The sequence below is a fragment of the Pseudochaenichthys georgianus genome, chromosome 13 (genome assembly GCF_902827115.2).
Source record: "Pseudochaenichthys georgianus chromosome 13, fPseGeo1.2, whole genome shotgun sequence".
NCBI lineage: Eukaryota > Metazoa > Chordata > Actinopteri > Perciformes > Channichthyidae > Pseudochaenichthys > Pseudochaenichthys georgianus.
The window spans coordinates 11,842,317-11,862,684 of NC_047515.1; the positions used below are offsets into that span (position 1 = coordinate 11,842,317).

The window sequence follows — 20,368 nt, forward strand, 5'->3', positions numbered from 1 at the left end:
CACACACACACACACACACACACACACACACACACACACACACACACAGGGGAGCAATACTGTGTTAACCTAGCTATCTTAATTAATGTTATCCATCTGAAATAAATCACAGACTTCATTTGTCAATGGCATGCACTCTCTCTCTCTTTCTATACAGAGTCAGATTAAAGAAGTAGAAATACACTAAACATACCGTAGGCAGATGGCGAGTCGCTCGGCGGGTCCGATTGACAAACGCATGTTGGTGTCTGTCTTTGTTATCAGTGGACCCACTTTGCCGTGCAACTCGTCGAAATGGCCTTTGCTCATTCTGAAGTACTGGTAAAACAGTTCGTCATCCAGACGGAGCTCTTGGACCAGAACGTGGTATTCTCCCCGTTGCAGACGTTTTCGGAGTATCGGATGTACCCAACAGCGACGCACACGTCGCCCTCCCGAGATACAATGCATATACCAATGCTACCCTTGCTACCAAACCGGCATCCATTTTGGCTAGAGTGGATAGAAGAACCGGGCTTTTTTGCTTTGTATATCCGGGGCGGGACATTCATGTGATTGGTTGTTGGTCGCATTGTTCGTAAAAAATCCCCAAGCTGCAGACACGCCCACCGCCAAGCGGTAACGCACGCCGCCGTGTGTAGGGGCCGTAAAGATGAACAAAGCGGCAGGTAAAAATAGTTCCTCCTCGTGGAACTACTTCAAACTTACAAGTCCAAAGGAAGTTAAATGCAAGCTCTGCGAAAAGACGTTGGTCTATCACAGCTCAACCTCAACAATGCGTTCGCATTTGAGTGCGAAGCACGCCAAAGAGGTTACAGAGAAAGACGCAGCACAGCCGGCCATTACCAACTTCACTTCAAGGCCACGTCGTTGTGATGACATGCGTGCATGTTTGTTGTTTGTCCTGTTAAACATGTTCCAGTAAAGAAAACAACGGATTTCCTTTTGTCTGAATAATCGATTATTATTCGCCAGGGCTGCCGAATAATCGATTTTGATCATGGTCAGTTTCTGGCAACCCTAATAGTAACGCAGTGTAGGCAGAGCCGTGACGTCATCTTCAATGAGAGCCCCAGAAAAACAACACAGCCGTTAGCTCTTAGCACTCAGAGCTCACAGCTCTTCATATCTGTTCAGAAACTAGACAAAAGTTAAACAAGTACAAACCACAGACTGCCTGTGTCATGGCCAATACAGTCACTGGTTTATTTATGTCTGTATAGGCCGTTGTTGTGAGTGTGGACGGTCGGAGCATATAATACGCAACCCAGTCTCACGGCATTTCGTGTTCACGAACACGATTTGCCCCTTTTCTTCGTGTTGCACCGCACGATTTTAAAAGCAATGTATTTCTACTGCCTGCAGCACGTCTTTTTCTCCGGTCGGGTCGTGGGAGACCGAAAGCTGTGTGGTTCATAAAAACATGTTCTTACTCAATATCAAGCCACAATTATTGCTTTTATTTTAAATCGTATAATTTCGGACTTTTGTTGCTGTCTGTGAGGAACATAAATGGGGCTCAGACAATAAATGGGGCTCAGAGCCTCAGAATACGGAAATCTGTATTTTTAAATATTTTTTTCCTTCTAATTCGTTATTCTTTTCAAAATAACACACTGTTATTTACTCACCAATAACACACAATTATCCTTGCTTTTATTTATTGGTTTAATTCCATAATCTCAGGCTTTTTTGGCGTCCGTCAGGAACTGAATTTCAAAATAAAAATAACCGGAAACAGACGTAGGCCTATAAGGTACATTTCGAGCATCATTGCGATTGTCAACATTTCTGAGTTTAGGATGGCCGAAGACACTACACTACCCATAATCCCCATCTATCGTTTAGGACTACAGTCCCCGTAAGGTTACGCAGAGCGTCAAACAGCTGTGTGAAATGGAACGAAACCACGCCAGACTATCCAAAACGGGAATCGAACGCCCCCCCCAGAACTACACATGCTGGCTATTGTGTTTCACAAAATGTTCTATGGGACGTCTCTACTGAACGTTTTCGTTTTTCCCACAATTAGAAGTTGCCAGTATTAAACACATTGGTGTTATCAAATGTAAAACATATAATTAATAAATGGGTGAAAATCGCTTGTGTCCATAATGCGCAGCATTAATATATACCCACATGACAGCTCATTGTTACTTTGTAATTCTACTCCACGACAATTCAGAGGTTAACCTGGTATTTTTACTCCACTGCATTTATTTGAGTTACTTTGCAGATTCTGATTAATTATGTGAAATATAAACAACCCTGAAATCAGATTTTAGTTACACGTGATCTGAGTAAAATTCAGGTAAGGTGATTGTCAAGTGCCAACAATCAGGAGAGATATTTGATAGTTGGTGCTTGAGAAGACTAAACATGTATCTGCAATTGACATGAATGGAAACGACTAATAAAGTATATTCATTACTCGTTATTCTCTACTAATAGTTAATTAAAGACTGTATATTATGGCTATTTTGCACATCCCTTTCAAGATTTTCAAAGGTTTATTGACATATCATATACACAACTACGGTGTAGTTATGCAATGAATGAAAAACTTGGGTCACAGGTTCCTCAACAGTGCATTACAAGACATCTATCAATATGTGTGTACCTCCACCATTAAACATATTCATATTCTGCACATTTCTTATTCTATCTACATACATAAGAGTATAATCCATATGTATAATATCAGTTAAAATAAGTGCTTCAACATAGTTAACATTGCAGGAAAGCAATATATTAGACGTTAAGTACTTTGTCAGGCTTAATATTTATCTGTAGATAGATACCCCCAAAGTTCTTTTCTTATTTAAAAGAAGACCTTAATCTGTTATTTAATGTTTAAATAAAGGTTAATTAGTTTTTCTGTTTTGCACCTCCTCCTATTAATATCTTTGTACATCCTGCACTAAACTGTTTTATTGAGATCACTTATAGTATCTTCTTGATTTTTTTATATTCTATATTTCTATCACAGACCTTCTACTTCCCCCCTATGAAAGTATGTACTCTTCATATTTGTATTCAAATATTCAAATAATATTTGATGAAAAAAATATTAAGAGTACATTATTGTTTTTATGTGTTACATTATATAACACATAAAAACAATAATTCAATAACGTGCTTTAACCACTAGGCGGTGCACACAAGGTACACACAGCCATAATAACTTTGTATTATTAGTGTAGGACACGTTTTATTCATGCTTTCACATAATTTTACAGCATATTGCTATACTATTTCAGACTCAGTATTTACATTCTTACATTCAAATAAAATCAGTAATATCTTTAAAAACTACAGTCCTTTTATATCAGCTGTGCACCATTATGGTGTAAATATAACCTATCTGTGAATTAGATCAAATGTAAAAGTCAGCCGAATTAGTGTTGATACTGCAAGGAGACGTATTATGATCCACGTCAAGTATTCAGTTTCGGCGGCATTTTCTCAGTTTTTCCAAAGGTCTTCTCATCAGGGCTCTATAAATAAAGAACTACGGCAGATCTGTAATATACAATGCAGCCGAACCGTGCATTACAATGGCGTTATGTGATGACTTTCAAAGAGAAAAGCAAGAACACTCGGAATTAAGTATTATTTTATTCTTTTAAAATGTTTTCCGGATTTCATATCATATAAACACCAAATCCCAGCATGCATTGCGGCTAAAACATCCAATAAGCAAGCTTAAAACCATAGCTGAGGATCTTGGGTAATCGCTCGAAATGCCTACGTCTGTTTCCGGTTATTTTTATTTTGAAATTCAGTTCCTGACGGACGCCAAAAAAGCCAGAGATTATGGAATTAAACCAATAAATAAAAGCAAGGATAATTGAGTGTTATTGGTGAGTAAATAACAGTGTGTTATTTTGAAAAGAATAACAAATTAGAAGGAAAAAAAGATTTAAAAATACAGATTTCAGTATCCTGAGGCTCTGAGCCCCATTTATTTTCCTCACAGACGGCAACAAAAGTCCGAAATTATACGATTTCAAATAAAAGCAATAACTGTGGCTTGATATTGAGTAAGAACATGTTTTTATGAACCACACAGCTTCCGGTCTTCCTCGACCCGACCGGAGAAAAAGACGTGCTGCAGGCAGTAGAAATACATTGCTTTTAAAATCGTGCTGTGCAACACGGAAAAAAGGGGCAAATCGTGTTGGTGAACACGAATCAATAGATTAAAAATCGTGTTGGTGAACACGAAATGCCATGAGACTTGTAATACGTTAGCTTAGCCAAGCTCCATTTAGAAAACACGCATTTTAAAGGGTTTTTCACCTGCCGTCTGTCTACAGACTTGTCAAAGCATTAATTCATGGTTTTTACTAACCGGTATCAGTATGTTGTTACTTCGGCATCATTTTGAAACGTTTATTACAATTAAATCACGGTCAAATATGTTCATCTTGTTGTAGTTGTAGCCCCCTTGCCAGCGATTCTCTCTCTAGTTTAGCATACTCAGCCCGACTCAGCCTGAATGTTCCTGGCCCTAGAACCACGATTTTATGGGGCCAGAAAAACTGTGAATTATGACCCGCTAGCCGGTACTAGGCCAAGTGGAAACGCAACCAAAAACGGGCCCTGCACGGCTCGGCACGCTTAAAGCGAGCTCCGCGCTGCAGTGGAAACGCGGCATATATGGCGCTGGGTGCCAGCAAGTGGGCCATTACATTGAGGGCTTACTCACGACAACAGCATCATAAGAGGCCAACCAGAGTGACAGAGTGTGTCACTTTGCTGGAGGATAGACCAGCTATCCAGGCTAGACTTTCCAAGAGGTAAAAATGCTGCTGCTGGAGTAATGACTGGAACTATAGTGTTGATATCATGTCTACCATATCCTCTTAAAATACACTGTCCAACAATATCAGTATTGTGAAGACATTTTGCTCTTATGCTTATTGAATATAGCAGAAAATGTGCATTATGGTACCCAGGAGGTGACTTTGACAGAGGATTACTCACAAAGTACACTGTAAAAGTATAGGCTACTTCATATTACTTGTGGGTGTCGTTTGATTAGTACTGAGTCCAACAATATCAACCTCATTAAGAACTTCTGGCAAAACATATGTTATCCCTCATCAAAGATAGCAGAAAACATGCACTATTGTACTCAGGAGGAGAGTTTGACTGAGGATCACTCAAAAAGCACACAATAAAAGTACTCTAAATAGTATTTATCAATCCTCAACTTCCAAGCTGTTTTAATAAAGTTTTGAAGAAAAAACCCAGCTCGAGAACGGGAAATACGACCGCAGTGTCAATTCAACAGTAACATCAAACTATACTCATACTTTATAAGATCATGGCTAACGGTGCAAGACAGACAGGCAGATAGTGCGACAGACAGACACACACACACACACACACACACACACACACACACACACACACACACACACACACACACACACACACACACACACACACACACACACACACACACACACACACACACACACACACACACACACACACACACACACACACACACACACACACACACACACACACACACACACACACACACACACACACACACACACACACACACACACACACACGGGCAGACTGTCTTCTGTATGTTTTGCATGTATTCAATATATTTGTGTTAACACGCCATATCTAAAGGCACATATTATGAACCTTTATTTTGAAGAGTTTATAGTTTATTAGGATCCCCATTAGCTGGTGCATAACAACAGCTAATCTTCCTGGGGTCCACAAATAACATGACATTCGACAGTACATTACAAGACAATGATACAAATCGTGCACGGCGTCAATTTCCCTTCAACCAGTGACTTTCATATCAACCATCACATACAGCTTATTTTCTGATTCCCCATTTCCTTGGAAAGAAACATTTAAAAAAAAAAAAAAAGAATAATAATAATAGTGATTTTACAAATGTCTCCCTTCGCTTCTTTAAGAGTAAAAACAAACAAAACAAATACAATCCTCATCATAACTGTGAAAGGCTGTGTGTGTGTGTCTATGTTAGCGAAAGTACCATATTCCTGCATGTGTTTAAAAAACCTATATGAATCGGTGTGCTGCTGTATGTTTACCATAACCTGTCTGCTGCTTGTGTAATTTACAATCTTTGGGCTTCTAGATGCCTCTTCAATCGTCTTCTGAAGCTTGCTTTAGTTGTTTCTTTAGAAATCTGATCTGGCAGTGTGTTCCATGCAGCCATGGCTCTATACAGCACTGTGCTCTTCATAGACTCTGTTTTGGCTTTAGGGATTTGATAGCAACCTCTTGTGGCATGTCTCGTTTTATATGTATGGATGTTAGAGCTAGGTGTAAGTTGCTTATATAGACAGGTTGGATGTTTCAGCTCATTTATCTTTCTCAAAAAGACAAGGAGTGATACCATCAGCCTTTCCGTGACTAATGTCCAAGAGAGCTTGACATGCATTTTGTTTACATTATGTCTTGGTGTACACCTAAGGGCAAGCCGAGCTGCTCTGTTTTGAACCAGTTGCAGCTTTCCCAGGTCCCTCTGGTTTGCCCCTGACCAGATCATTGAGCAGTAGTCCAGTTGTGAAAGGACTAGAGTCTCAATGACTTGTTTTGTCAGTTGTGGTGGTAAAAACACTGAGCACCTCTTGATGACAGATATATTCCTCCCCATCTTTGCCACCACTGACTCTATGTGTCTCGTCCATGACAAATTGTTCACTAGGATGAGTCCCAGGAGCTTTGTTTCCTCCACCTGCTCAACCTCTACATTATTCAGCATCAGATTCAACTGCGGTTTAGACCTTAGTACGTAATTTGTGCCAAATACAATACTTTTTGTTTTTTGAATGTTGAGCACTAATTTGTTGCAGAGTACATAGAGACTTGTGCTTTTTCAAGAGCTAATGGAAAATCATTTGTAAAGATTGAGAAGAGTAAAGGACCGAGTGAACTTCCTTGTGGAATTCCACTTGCAACACATCTAGCACTAGAGATACTGCCATTAAAGTATACACTTTGAGTTCTGTTATATAGATAGCTTTCTAGCCATGATATCGCCTTTGGGGCAAAACCATAGCACTTCAATTTGTCAAGTAAAATTCTATGGTCTATCAAATCAAAGGCAGCGCTATAATCTAATAGTACTGCTCCCACCATTTTCTTCACATCAATCTCTTTCATCCATTGATCTGTCCTTTGTGTTAATGCTGTGGCTGTTGAGTGACCCTCTCTATACGCATGTTGATACTCACTCATCAGACTGTTAACAGAAAAATAGCATTGTATTTGATTGAATACAATTTTTTCTAGTAGTTTGTTTAGAACAGGTGACAGGCTTATTGGTCTGCTGTTAGAGCCAGTGAAGGCATTCTTTGCATTTTTAGGGAGTAGAATAACTTTAGCTACTTTCCAGATTTGCGGGCATGTACCTTCCAGACTCATGTTAAAAATATGACAGATGGGTGCAGCAATGAACTTGGCTACATTCTTTAATAGCTGACCGTCTAAGTCAGGGGTGGGGAACCTCCGGCCCCCGGGCCGTATACGGCCCGCGAGACAATTTGGTACGGCCCTCGAGGTAATTTATAAACACACGCAAAAAAGAAAAAAAAAATCTAGAAATCTAGACCGCAAAAAAATTAAACAAGCGAGTGCCTGTTTTTCCTGGACACGGTCAGGGTCCGTGAACACAACACGAGCCTAACGTGTCATCATGTGGTATATGTCTCGTCTGATAGGGGTGTAGTTCTGACGGAGAGCACCAGAACGTGGCTCGGCACTTCAGATAAGGAGCCGTACACATGCCGCAGTTTTTGCGTGGCTGTGTCTTTAGTTGAAAGCCCAGTGGCGATCTGTTCATCTGTCATACTGATCATACAGGCAATAACTTTGTTGTTATTAGCATCTGGTTAGCTAGCTATGCTAACGAATATAAGAAGCTTTTTCTACAACCAGTGAGGTAAAGGCACATCTTTATATGATCATTATAGTTATACAAAAATAAGAGAATAAAGTAAACAGGTATAAAATACTATATGACAGTAAAGATAAGTTGATATTAATAAACAAGAATACAGTTTGAAAGGGGAGTGATTTGTAAAATATCCATAAAGAAAAAGTAAATATGCTTACAGTTCTGTTTCATATGGGTGTTGAGAGATTATCCATAGATCTCTTAATGTTGCTCTCAAAGTGCATCAGATTGATGCTTTTAACTTCAACATTTAAAAAAAAATCTTCCCGGGAGGAGGTTAGGTCCCCCCCCCCCACTTAAATCATGTCCACATGGATTGGAAACTAAATACATTTGCACATCTTTCTGTTTTGGTGGTCATGCCACAACCGTGCACGTGCATGCATACGTGAGTTATGGTAAAATATCTGGATTCAGAGGTTGCTTTTTCTTTGCACAGCATGAAAGAAAGAAGAAATAAATGGGCTGTGATTTTAGTTTTTTTAAGCAGAGGTCAATAATTTGTACGGCCCTCGGAGGATGTTGAACTTAAACCCCTGGTCTAAGTTATCAATACCGGGTGGTTTATCATTATTGATGGCCAACAATAACTTTTCCACCTCTTCTGTCCTAACTTTACCCAGCTCAAAGGTGCAATTTTTATTTTTCATAATACGTTCTCTAATATTAACATAGGATGACTCGCAGCTAGATTTTGGCATTCCCTGCCTTAGCTTCTCCACTTTATCAATGAAATAGTTATTAAAATAATTGGCAATATCTAGTGGTCTAGTGATGTATGCCCCCTCTGATTCTATAAAGGATGGTGTTGAGTTGTTTTTTCCTACCCATGATGGTATTCAAGGTACCCCAGAGCTTTTTTCCATCATGCTTTATATCATTTATCTTAATCTCATAATACATTTTCTTCTTCTTTCTGTTCAGTTTTGTCACATTATTTCTTATTTTGCAATATAACTGCCACTCAGAATGATTGCCGGAATTCATTGCTGCCCTTTTTGTTCTGTCTCTATCAGCCATACTTTTTTTTAGCTCCTCGTCAATCCATGGTGCCTTTACTGTTTTAACGGTTAACTTCTTAACAGGTGCATGTTTATCCATCACTGGTAACAACAATTTCATGAAAACATCCAGGGCCGCATTTGTGTCACTCTCTTTAAAAACATTAGACAAACATACTCCCTTACTCTTACTTAAGAGTACAGCGCAAACTAGCCAATCAGAAGCAAGGAGGCACTGGAGACCCACCCTTATATGGAAACGAATCGAAACATTGAGTGGTATACTTGTTTTAACCATAAATGTATGGGTTTAACAGTAAGAACAGAACAACGAAAACACCAGCTGAATTTCCGTTTTTTTGTTTTGGGGCAAAATTGAAAAACAAACAGTCAAAACATGCAACATTCGTCGTCAGTGACATTCAATCTGCCTAACACGTGATGTGGGAGGCAGGCCGCAGGCAAAGCAAGTTATATTACAGTGAACTGAAAGTGAAAGTATATTTGTACTATAGAGAAGTCGTTGTTGTGCTCGAGCAGCAAGTAGATATTTCTACGAATAAATAATCATGTATTTAATCTTAAAGATATTGAGTTTCTTGTATCTTTGTGCAGGTAAGTTATTTTCTTTCGCTTTTTTTACATATTTTGGCTTGTTAATTAGCCCATAAAACATGAATGAAATTACTATACTACTACGAAGTACTGTACTGTAGCCTACTAATTGTATTTTACCATATTACACATGACTAATATATAATACTAACAGTAAACTAAACTGTGCTATACATTCTTCTACTCTAGTTACAATTCATTCTCTGAGAAACAATATTTTATTTACATTTTGTTAAATGTTAAGTTAAAATGGCAATTGATTTGTTTGTAAAAAAAGCACTTAATACATTTGACAAATCATACAATGTCCATACGTCTCATCTCGTCCTGAGCATGTCCTGTGGTTTGACATCACTTTTCCTGATGTTAACTAACTTTAATTATTATGTGCATGTGAAAACATTGCACAATTTAACTATCAAAAAGAAAGTAGACATTTTCATCAGGGTTTTTTTCATGTTTCAGTATATTTCCACTAGAGTGAGTGATAAAAGATGGCACATGTGAATAATCGAATAAAAAAACAGGTGTGAAAAATAATCATATGCAGAATTTTAATGATCCTTCTGAAAGAGTACTTCTTAAACTTTAAACATACCTGATTTGTACTTTAAATCAATAATAGTTAAATATTTAAATGTTATCATAGTGACATTTCACACCGCAGGACAAATTGTAGTTGAAGCTATAAGAAAAGCTTAAAAAATAATGAAATTATACAAAAAATCCACGGAACACTAGCAGTTTAAAAGACTTCAGCATTTGAACATTAGGATTTCATACAATTGTAATCCTCATTAGAACTTTGTTTTAAAAAATACTGTGTCACCCTTATTTGTCAACTACCCACTACCAGTACAGTATATGTTGACTGGAGAAATCTGACTTTTTGACTGCCTGAGATACGTGTATAGCTTCAAAAGCATTCTTCTGTTGAACTCTGTTGTTGTGAATTGTTGCCAATTCTGCTAAGGTTAAACCTAACTTCAAGCTTTCCATTTTGAACTTTAGTTTGGGTGTTTTGGACAGCAAGGACTAAAAATCCCTAGTTAAACCTGTTAACAGGCATTTGTTTCATCTATCCATCCATCCATCTTCTCCTGCTTATCTGTGGTCGAGTCGCGGAGGTAGCAGTTCCAGCAGAGAGCCCCAAACTTTCCTTTCCCTGGCCACATCAACCAGCTCTGACTGGGGGATCCCAAGGCGCTCCCAGGCCAGCGAAGAGATATAATCCCTCCACCTGGTCCTAGGTCTACCCCTCGGTCTCTTCCCAGCTGGACGTGCCCGGAACACCTCCCTAGGGAGGCGCCCAGGTGGCATCCTTACTAGGTGCCCGAACCAGGTCTGTCCAGAGGCTTCCCCCGCCACTCGACCCAACTCACCACCAGATAGTGATCAGTTGACAACTCCGCCCCTCTCTTTACCCGAGTGTCCAAAACATACGGCCTCAGGTCCGATGATACGATAACGAAATCGATCATGGACCTTCTGCCTAGGGTGCTCTGGTACCACGTACACTTATGAGCATCCTTATGTTCGAACATGGTGTTTGTTATGGCCAGTCCATGACTAGCACAGAAGTCCAGTAACAAACCACCACTCCGGTTCAGATCAGGGCGGCCGTTCCTCCCAATCACGCCCCTCCAAGTGTCTCCATCATTGCCCACATGTGCGTTGAAGTCTCCCAGCAAGATTAAAGAGTCCCCTTCAGGAGCCCCATACAGGACTCTTTCCAGGGTCTCCAAGAAGGCAGAATACTCTGAACTGCTGTTGGGTGCATAAGCACACAGAACAGTCAGAGTTTTCCCCCCATAACCCGCAGGGGAGGCGACCCTCTCGGCCACTGGGGTAAACTCCAACAAAGAAGCACCCAACCGGGGGATTGTGAGTATCCTCACACCTTGGGCAACTCTGGAGAAGAATAGAGTCCAACCCATATCCAGAAGTAAGGTTCCAGAGCCGACGCTCTCCGTAGAGGTCAGCCCAACCAGATCCAACTGGTAACGCTCTACCTCCCGCACAAGCTCCGGCTCCTTCCCTTGGCTTTCACTGCCACCCTTCTGGCAGCGCACCCGACCCCATCGCTGTTTCCCGTGGGACGGAGAAGCGGAGGTGTTGCCTTTTCGGGCTGTGCCCGGCCATGCTCTGTGGCAAGCCCGGCCACTAGACACTCGCCGACGAGTCCTCCTTCTGGGCCTGGCTCTAGAAGGGGACCCCGGGCTTCCTCCGGGCCGGGCATCCTCACTCCTTGTGTCTTCTTTCATGAGGTCTTTTGAACCAATCTTAGTCTGGCCCCTTGCCTGAGACCAATTTGCCATGGGAGACCCTACCAGGAACACAAGGTGCCAGACATCACAGCCCCCAGGTTAATCAGGGCACACAAACCTCTCCACCACGGTAAGGTGCTGGTTCTTCAGAGAGGCAGTTGTTTCAGTTGAGGGCAATTTGCAAGCTGGGAGGTGTGGTGAGCAAATTTCAGTTCAATTTAGACAAATGACTTGGCATTTTAACTTCTATATACATCTGACTTTTAGACCCCGGAAAAAGTACCTCAAATCGTTTAGCCCAAGTGAATATACTTTCTGTCTGTTCTGAGTGTGTATCGTCATGGTTATGGCACAAATTGTAGGTCACTCGATAAAAATACACTATACTGCACTCTACTGTTCAACACTATACTATACTATACTCTGCTACTGCTACACTATACTACTCTGCATTATAGTGTATTATATTGTACTGTTCTACAATTAAATATACTAGTGTATACGATTTTAAACACCATACAAAACTGTGCTGTAATATACTATGCAAGAGGCACCATATGCAGTAGCCTGAATCATACAACTACACTGTATTTTATTTTGTTCTTTTGCAATATACTGTACTCAAATCTCTGTAATACGGTAGTATATCCAGGGTTGGGAGGGTCACTTTCAAATTGTAATTACAATTACTAGTTACCTATACAAAAATAGATATACCGGTATATGTACCCTAATCTACGGATCGCAATAAAACGTACTTTTTGGATTACTTTAATATCAATCGCAATGCATATAAAGACGAGAAAAGAAAAAAACAATAGATTGGCTTTGTGCAAATGTATTATGTAAGACAACAGAACAATGTCAACTTAAAAAGGAAGAAACCAAGATACTTTGTTTAAAAAAAATGTGTCCTCTGCACAGCGATTCTTTAAAGCTTTCCTCCAACAAATTCATAGACAAACAATGAAACACATGAACACATACTACAGTTTAAAAAGCATAAATAAAAACCTTAGCAAATAGGAAATGCTTTGATTTTGTTTAATACATACAGTTAGGCTCTATCGAGACGTTCACCTCTTGGTGTTCTAATAATTTTGAAGTGTAAAAAACAATATATTGTTTCTTCATTTAAAACATTTAAGGTAACATTGTAACCCTTTTTTGTTTTGTGTCGTGAATCCTGGAACATGAAATTCTTTACTCCCCAAGCCTGAGTATATAACGACATTACACTGTACTATATGGTTGTAAACTACACTGACTCCCTCTGTGTCTCTCAGGTGTGCAGTGTGTCCATCAGGTGTCATGGCTGCCCTGTCAGTTCACTGATGAACACGTGTTTAAGAATAAAGAGGGTCACACGGATACTCAGCTCATCCACAGAGAGGCCAAGCTGCAGTTTGGTCTAAAAGGAGACGCTGATGTTAATCCACATGGAATCACTTTCCTGATTACTGGTAAGCAGAGGTGTGGACTCAAGTCACATGACTTGGACTCGAGTCACAAATGTGATGACTTGAGACTCGACTTGACAAAATCACAAAACACTTGCGACTCGACTTGGACTTGAACACCAATGATTCGGGACTTGACTTGGACTTGAGCCTTCTGACTTGAGGTGACTTGATACTTTAATTCAGAGGTCTCCAACACGCCGATCGCGAGCTGCCGTTAGAAGAGCAGACTCCCGTCGGGGAGAGCAGAATCTTCAATCTTCAGCCGCTCCTACTCTTGCTGAGAATCCTTGCAGGCAGGGGCGGGTCTTTATTTAGCATGCGGCCAGTCCAGAGCCATTTAATAGAAGAGTTACGACATCTCCGTTCACTCCAATGGACCACTTTTTTACAGCAATGGCCGATCGTGGAGCCTCTCAATCGTTCCCCGGAAGTTAGCGCCAAGGCTGGCAGAGCTGTGGAGTTGCTGCATAATAGACCGTTCGTGACGGACTTTTAAAGGTAAGAAGAAGTTTAAAGATGTATATTGCGGATATTATCAGTACATCTGATTCAAATGAACATGTGTATTAAAGGATGTCAGTGGATTATCCCTAAATTAGTAGATTTAGGGAACGTTTACAGATAACAGATTAAGCTAGCATACCGAAGCAAGTTAGCAACACACGTTGAACAGCCTTTTAATTGTAAATTCCGTTCTCTCTATGTCATTTCGTCCAACATGTTGAATTAGAGAAGAGGGGCTTCTAAACGGGATTGTATGCGGGGGTGGAGGGAGTTAAATATTAGATAAATATAACTTTGGTGCGTGTAAGAGTGAGTGTTTTTAGCAGAGCCATATTGTGTCCTTGTGATTCTGTTGATTATTACCTGTCTGTATAATGTTGCAGCCCAGCTGATTCTGGATTGATGGCAAAGGGAGAGGGACTTAAGTGAGAGTGAAAACACAAGGTACGTTTAATACTACTGTTTTATATAAGTAAACACGTTATCTCCCCAAGGCAATAGGTGTGCTATATAGGTGTGTATAACCCTTTCTCCTGTCTGTTACTCCCTCTCTCAGCACAAGAACCAGAGGGGGGTTCAATGGAGCCTGAATACCTGCACTGAGACCCTCACTCTGCACCCTGAGTCTCAACTCTCAGTGTTTTTCAAGCCTTTCCCTGTTTTTTTGTATTAAACAAAACATTAAGCTTTCCCAATGGTGTGGTTTTCGTTTTGTGAAAAAGTGCAAATGCAGTGTTTGTATATAAATCACATATTTTGTTGCTGTTGGTCGTGAAATTGCTCCTGCTGACTTGAGCCAGCCATTTTTTCCTCCGCTCTGTGTCAGTGGGGAAGCCGTACATTCGTACTCCTTTCTCTGAGCGATTTGAGCATCCCCAGGCAGCACATCAAACCATGGTGGCTACTAGGAGGCAGCACAGCAAACCAGGACAACACGGAGGAAAAGGCACCGACAAACTGCATGATATGCTCTTCTATGTTTATTGAATTCCATGTATTTGCAATGGATGTTCCTAAAGCAACACATTTAACATCATCATCATCATCATCATCATCATCATCATCATCATCATCATCATCATCATCATCATCATCATCATCATCATCATCATCATCATCATCATCATCATCATCACCATCATCATCATCATCATCATCATCATCATCATCATCATCATCATATCCTGTCGGTCTCCTGTCCTTTCTGAAAGCCATAAAGACGACATTAGTCATTTAGATAACTTGTGTCCTCAATTACCAGGGGATTACTGAAACTACCATGAATTTAAGAAAATGGTAGAAATGAATTTAATCTGAATTTTAAAGCATTACTTTAGATCCCCTCCCTCTAAATGTATCAATAAACATTAGAAAGTGATGCTCCTGACTACCATACAAGTTTAAGAAGATACTATTGGTTTGAAAGAATTCAAAGCTATAAATAAACAGCAACAGGCTCTTTAACCAAGGCACTGTTAGTAACATGTAAACTAGTTGTTCACACTAATCCTAATATTATCACTTAATATTAGCAAATTCGATTTTATTTTTGAAAACATATTGATGTAAATACATACACATATCGATTTGTTGTATAAATATTGCAAATCAAAACCTTTATTCACTAATAATTACCAAAAATCGTAGTTCTATCTCCTGTTATCAATGCATTCACATTGCCCGCCATGAACTTCCGGGGAACGATCCCTCGTCTACATGAACCACGTGACGATAACCGTTTTTGGACTTCCGGTGTCGTAACTCTTCTATTAAATAGCTCTGGGCTGCAGTCGGATAGTTTAAAAATCAGCTCCTAAATTCTAACCCTATCGTCTATTCCTTGACCTCTGAGTGAAACGTCACGGGGTTAAGGGATAGTGGATAGGAGAATTCAAAAGGACTTAGGAGAAGAGACTGCGGTACTTTAGAGAATCCGAATGCACTTTCACTATCCGACGTGTTTATGATGCGCCAGCGGACGTCATTGTGTGCGTCTGCTGCTGTGGGGAAATTATGGAAACCACAGTTTTCTATACAGCGGACTACAACATGGATGTTTAATAAGAAGGAGGGACTACTGTGAACTCATCTAGAGACTCTGCACCATGCTCTGATGCTGCTGCTTTGCTTTATGAACGTGGACAACAGAGAAACATATTCTTCAGGACCAAAGTTGGAATTGAAATAAAAAAGGAAAGTGAAACTTATGCTCGTCACCCTCTCCCTCCGGTCCACATTAATACAAATGATCCCAATACGTATGATTGTATGAACTAAAGATCTTAAAATCAATACAAATGTATTTATTATGAACGTTAGTCCTTACCATCTATCACTGTGTATATCACCATTCAAACATCTTTTAAAAGTTGAACAAACCCCACACAGCTCAGTAAAGACTGAAATGTTGACTTTATTTGATAACTTCAGTGAAAACTAACGTTCATATTTCTCTTTTTGATTATAATACTGATGAACGTTCAAAACAAAGCACTTTGGCAACTTACCACCTACGTTTTAAAATGCTTAATAAGCACCGTAACTTTCATGATATAATTTCTCGGTCATAATCGGTTGTTTCCGTGAACGGCCGACTGTTGAGTGACGGCAAATGCTGCGGCTGCAAGGCATTGTGGGGCAGCATTTTCGCTTCTCCTGTCGGTTAGGGAGGTCCAGTGGTTCCTAAGCTAAAGGAGGTTATAAAGGAAGTTTGAAACCTCCTTTCCTATCATTCTCATCATTCTAGAGAATTCGAACGGCACTTATCATGGCTGCCACTGAGGGACTTCCGGGTCATTTCACTCCTTTAGGAAGGTTCCTAAGCTAAATGGACTATTCGACTTCAGCCCTGGTAGAGGCCAGCTGCACAGAGCGACGGGGAGACGGGGGCTGCAGTCGAATAGTCCAAAGATCAGCTCCTAAATTCTAACCCTATCGTCTATTCCTTGACCTCTGAGTGAAACGTCACGGGGTTAAGGGATAGTGGACAGGAGAATTCAAAAGGACTTAGGAGAAGAGACTGCGGTACTTTAGAGAATCCGAATGCACTTTCACTATCCGACGTGTTTATGATGCACCAGCGGACGTCATGAATGTGCGTCTGCTGCTGTGGGGGAACTATGGAAACTACAGTTTTCTATACAGCGGACTACAACATGGATGTTTAATAAGAACGAGAGACTACTGTAAACTCATCTAGAGACTCTGCACCGTGCTCTGATGCTGCTGCTTTGCTTTATGAACGTGGACAACAGAGAAACATATTCTTCATGACCAAAGTTGGAATTGAAATAAAAAAGGAAAGTGAAACTTATGCTCGTCACCCTCTCCCTCCGGTCCACATTAATACCAATGATCCCAATACGTATGATTGTATTAACTAAAGATCTTAAAATCAATACAGATGTATTTATTATAAACGTTAGTCCTTAACATCTATCACTGAGTATATCACCATTCAAACATCTTTTAAAAGTTCAAACTCCACACAGCTCAGTAAAGACTGAAATGTTGACTTTATTTGATAATTTCAGTAAAAACTAACGTTCATATTTCTCTTTTTGATTATAATACCGATGAACGTTCAAAACAAAGCACTTTGGCAACTTACCACCTATGTTTTAAAATGCTTAATAAGCACCGTAACTTTCATGATATCATTTCTCGGTCAAAATCGGTTGTTGAGTGACGGCAAATGCTGCGGCTGCAAGGCATTGTGGGGCAGCATTTTCGCTTCTCCTGTCGGTTAGGGAGGTCCAGTGGTTCCTAAGCTAAAGGAGGTTATAAAGGAAGTTTGAAACCTCCTTTCCTTTCATTCTCATCATTCTAGAGAATTCGAACGGCACTTATCATGGCTGCCACTGAGGGACTTCTGGGTCATTTCACTCCTTTAGGAAGGTTCCTAAGCTAAATGGACTATTCGACTTCAGCCCGGATTTAAATGCAAGCACGTCGGAAAAAGTCAAGAAATTAGCGAAAACTGAAAAAAGAAGCAGCATCTGGCTGCTTTTCAATGATATTGGAGAAAGCAAAGCTGAGTGCAGGATTTGTAAAAATGAAAATAACCTTCAGAGCAGGGTTTTTTTTTGGTAACCACTCAGGATTTATTGTCAGAGGTGGGAGAAGTTCAGACAATTAAAAAAAGTTACAATCAGGGTTCCCGCGGGGTCTTAAAAAGTCTTACATTTGATAATCTGAATTTAAGGCCTTAAATTATCGGATTTGAAAGGTACTTCTGTGTTGCGACAGCGTCTAAATGTGTTTTGGGGGAAATGTCCGGGCTGCAAAGTAACCAGTACGGTAATAGCCTTTCAGTTCCCCCCAACAATTTGTATTGAATTAAATCAACATGGAACCAGTCATTTGTAATTTGTAGTGTTTCCCCCGGCCCCTTATTGGCAACCTAGCAACCAGCGCTGCTAGCAACCAAGCTTCGGCTCATGTAGCCTATCTTCGAATCTACTTACAAATTAATATGGGGAAGTGTCAGTTCAACCGTATTTGGTTGGAAAACATCTAATTTAGTGCTTGGTTGAAATCAGTGGAGGGAACGTGTTTGAAGCCCGCTGCACCTTTTGCAAAAGAAATTAGCGTTTGTTTTGCTAATGTAGCGTTAGCTAGTGCAGCAGCAGCTAATGTTAGCTAGTGCAGCAGCTCCCGCAACAACACCGGGGGACCTCCGGGCGAAGTTTGGGTCGACGTCAGGGGTGTCAAACTCAAGGCCCGGGGGCCAAATCTGGCCCGCCACTTCATTTGCTGTGGCCCCACAAGAGCTTGCAAATAATATAATACGTTTATTATAAGGTCACGTGCCGCTTTACAGGAGTACGTTGCTCATAAACTACATGTCCCACAATGCATCTCATTTTGTGAGATGCGCACTGCAATTACTTCTGCTTTCAGGCGTAGTTAATTATTAAGTTATTACCCTATCCGATAATAATCCAATGCAGAGGAAATATTGTAAAAATAACTTCAGGAAAGTCGACAGGGGGGGGGGAGCTAGTGGAGTACTTCGTGACCACAGAGTGTGAACGTTGTGATCAGCTGTTTTAGCACAGTTCTCCAGTGAAGGGGGGGGAGTCTCCCTCCGCAGCCGGTTACTTTGTAAGTGATTATGGGACGTATTTCTTCTTTCATATCAATTTTCCTTCATACTTTATTGCCGTGAAATAGGTCTGAAATTCTATTCAAAGTGGTCTTAAAAAGGTGTTAAAAAGTCTTAAATTTGAGTTGGCGAAACCTGCAGGAACCCTGTACAATAAAAAGTCCTGCATTCAAAATGTTACAAGTAAAAGTAGAAAAGTATTAGCATCAAATTATACTTAAAGTACCACCTGCAGAGGGATCTAGATTCAGGTGTTCTTTCTTTCATGTTGTACACAGTGGAAATAAACATTTTCTGGTTACCTCAACATCAGGGATCTTATACATTAAACTCCTTCTGAATCAAACCGTCACGGTAGCCTTACCTTACTGATCCCTCTTAACATAGAAGAAAACACGTTACTTTACCAGCAGAGAGAAAATGGATTATTAAATTATTAATGTGACTAATAAAGGGCAGTTTGATTATTAAGAATTATTCTGTTGATCGATGTCATTACATTTGGTGAAAAGCACATAATGACTTGTTTAAGACTCGTTTTGTCAAAGTTTAGGACTTGGACTTGACTTGAACTTGCCCATCCTGACTTGAGACTTGACTCGGACTTGAGCGCAAAGACTTGAGACTTGACTCGGACTTGCAAAACAATGACTTGGTCCCACCTCTGCTGGTAAGACCTGCAGCCTATTGAGTGACAGACTAAAATCTATTGTTTTCTGATGTAATCTTTTGTGTTGTAGTCTCTAAATTGGACCTGCGGCGATACTTGGAGGGAGTGGAGGCGGAGCAGTTGGAGTGTGAGCTGCGTAGGTACAGCACAGCGGGCATCCATGTTCGCTGGCCAGTGCTGGGGGCCCGGCAGTACAACCACTGGTTCATCTGCACCCTGAAACACACCAACGGCCTGTTCAGAGTCACAGGCTTCCTCAGACACCCATCGGACACAGCAGCCCCGGGACAGCAGGACTACAACAGCTGGACTCCCATCGGGGACAGAGAGATGCTCGTCACAACAAGTAACACTCAACACATGTCTTTCTATTCAATCATTTTGGGATACAACCTTGTATTGTAAATTCACAAGTGAAAGTTTTGGTACAACTTTATTCATCAAGTTTGTCATCATGGTAATGATGTTTATAGGACACTCTCATGGATCTTATGAGATCTGCTCGAAACGTCATGTTAGCAACCACTCAAAAGGTGGAGTTTTCACACAGTTAAAGAAAAACTTTACCCGCAACATTTCTATTAGCTAGCACTCCAACACATGTACATGATAAGCTAAGGGACGGGACATCTTTAAGCGGTTGACCAATCGCAACAGAGCATGCCAGCTAACCAATCAGAGGATGCTGGGCTCTGGTTTCAGACAGAGGGTGAAAAGAGGTGTTGCAGCACAGGCAGAATGAGAAAAATCAAGAGCTTTATGATCATTAAAG

General features: G+C 40.5%; 1 protein-coding gene and 1 long non-coding RNA gene across 2 annotated transcripts in view; both read left to right on the forward strand.

Moving 5' to 3' along the window:
- Positions 1-20,368, forward strand: part of dhrs13b.2 (dehydrogenase/reductase (SDR family) member 13b.2) — a 38,098-nt gene that overhangs the window by 10,764 nt on the left and 6,966 nt on the right.
- Positions 13,224-14,509, forward strand: LOC139435044 (uncharacterized). Its single transcript, XR_011644326.1, has 4 exons — positions 13,224-13,315; positions 13,707-13,813; positions 14,203-14,263; positions 14,376-14,509. It is a non-coding gene; the product is annotated as an uncharacterized lncRNA (long non-coding RNA).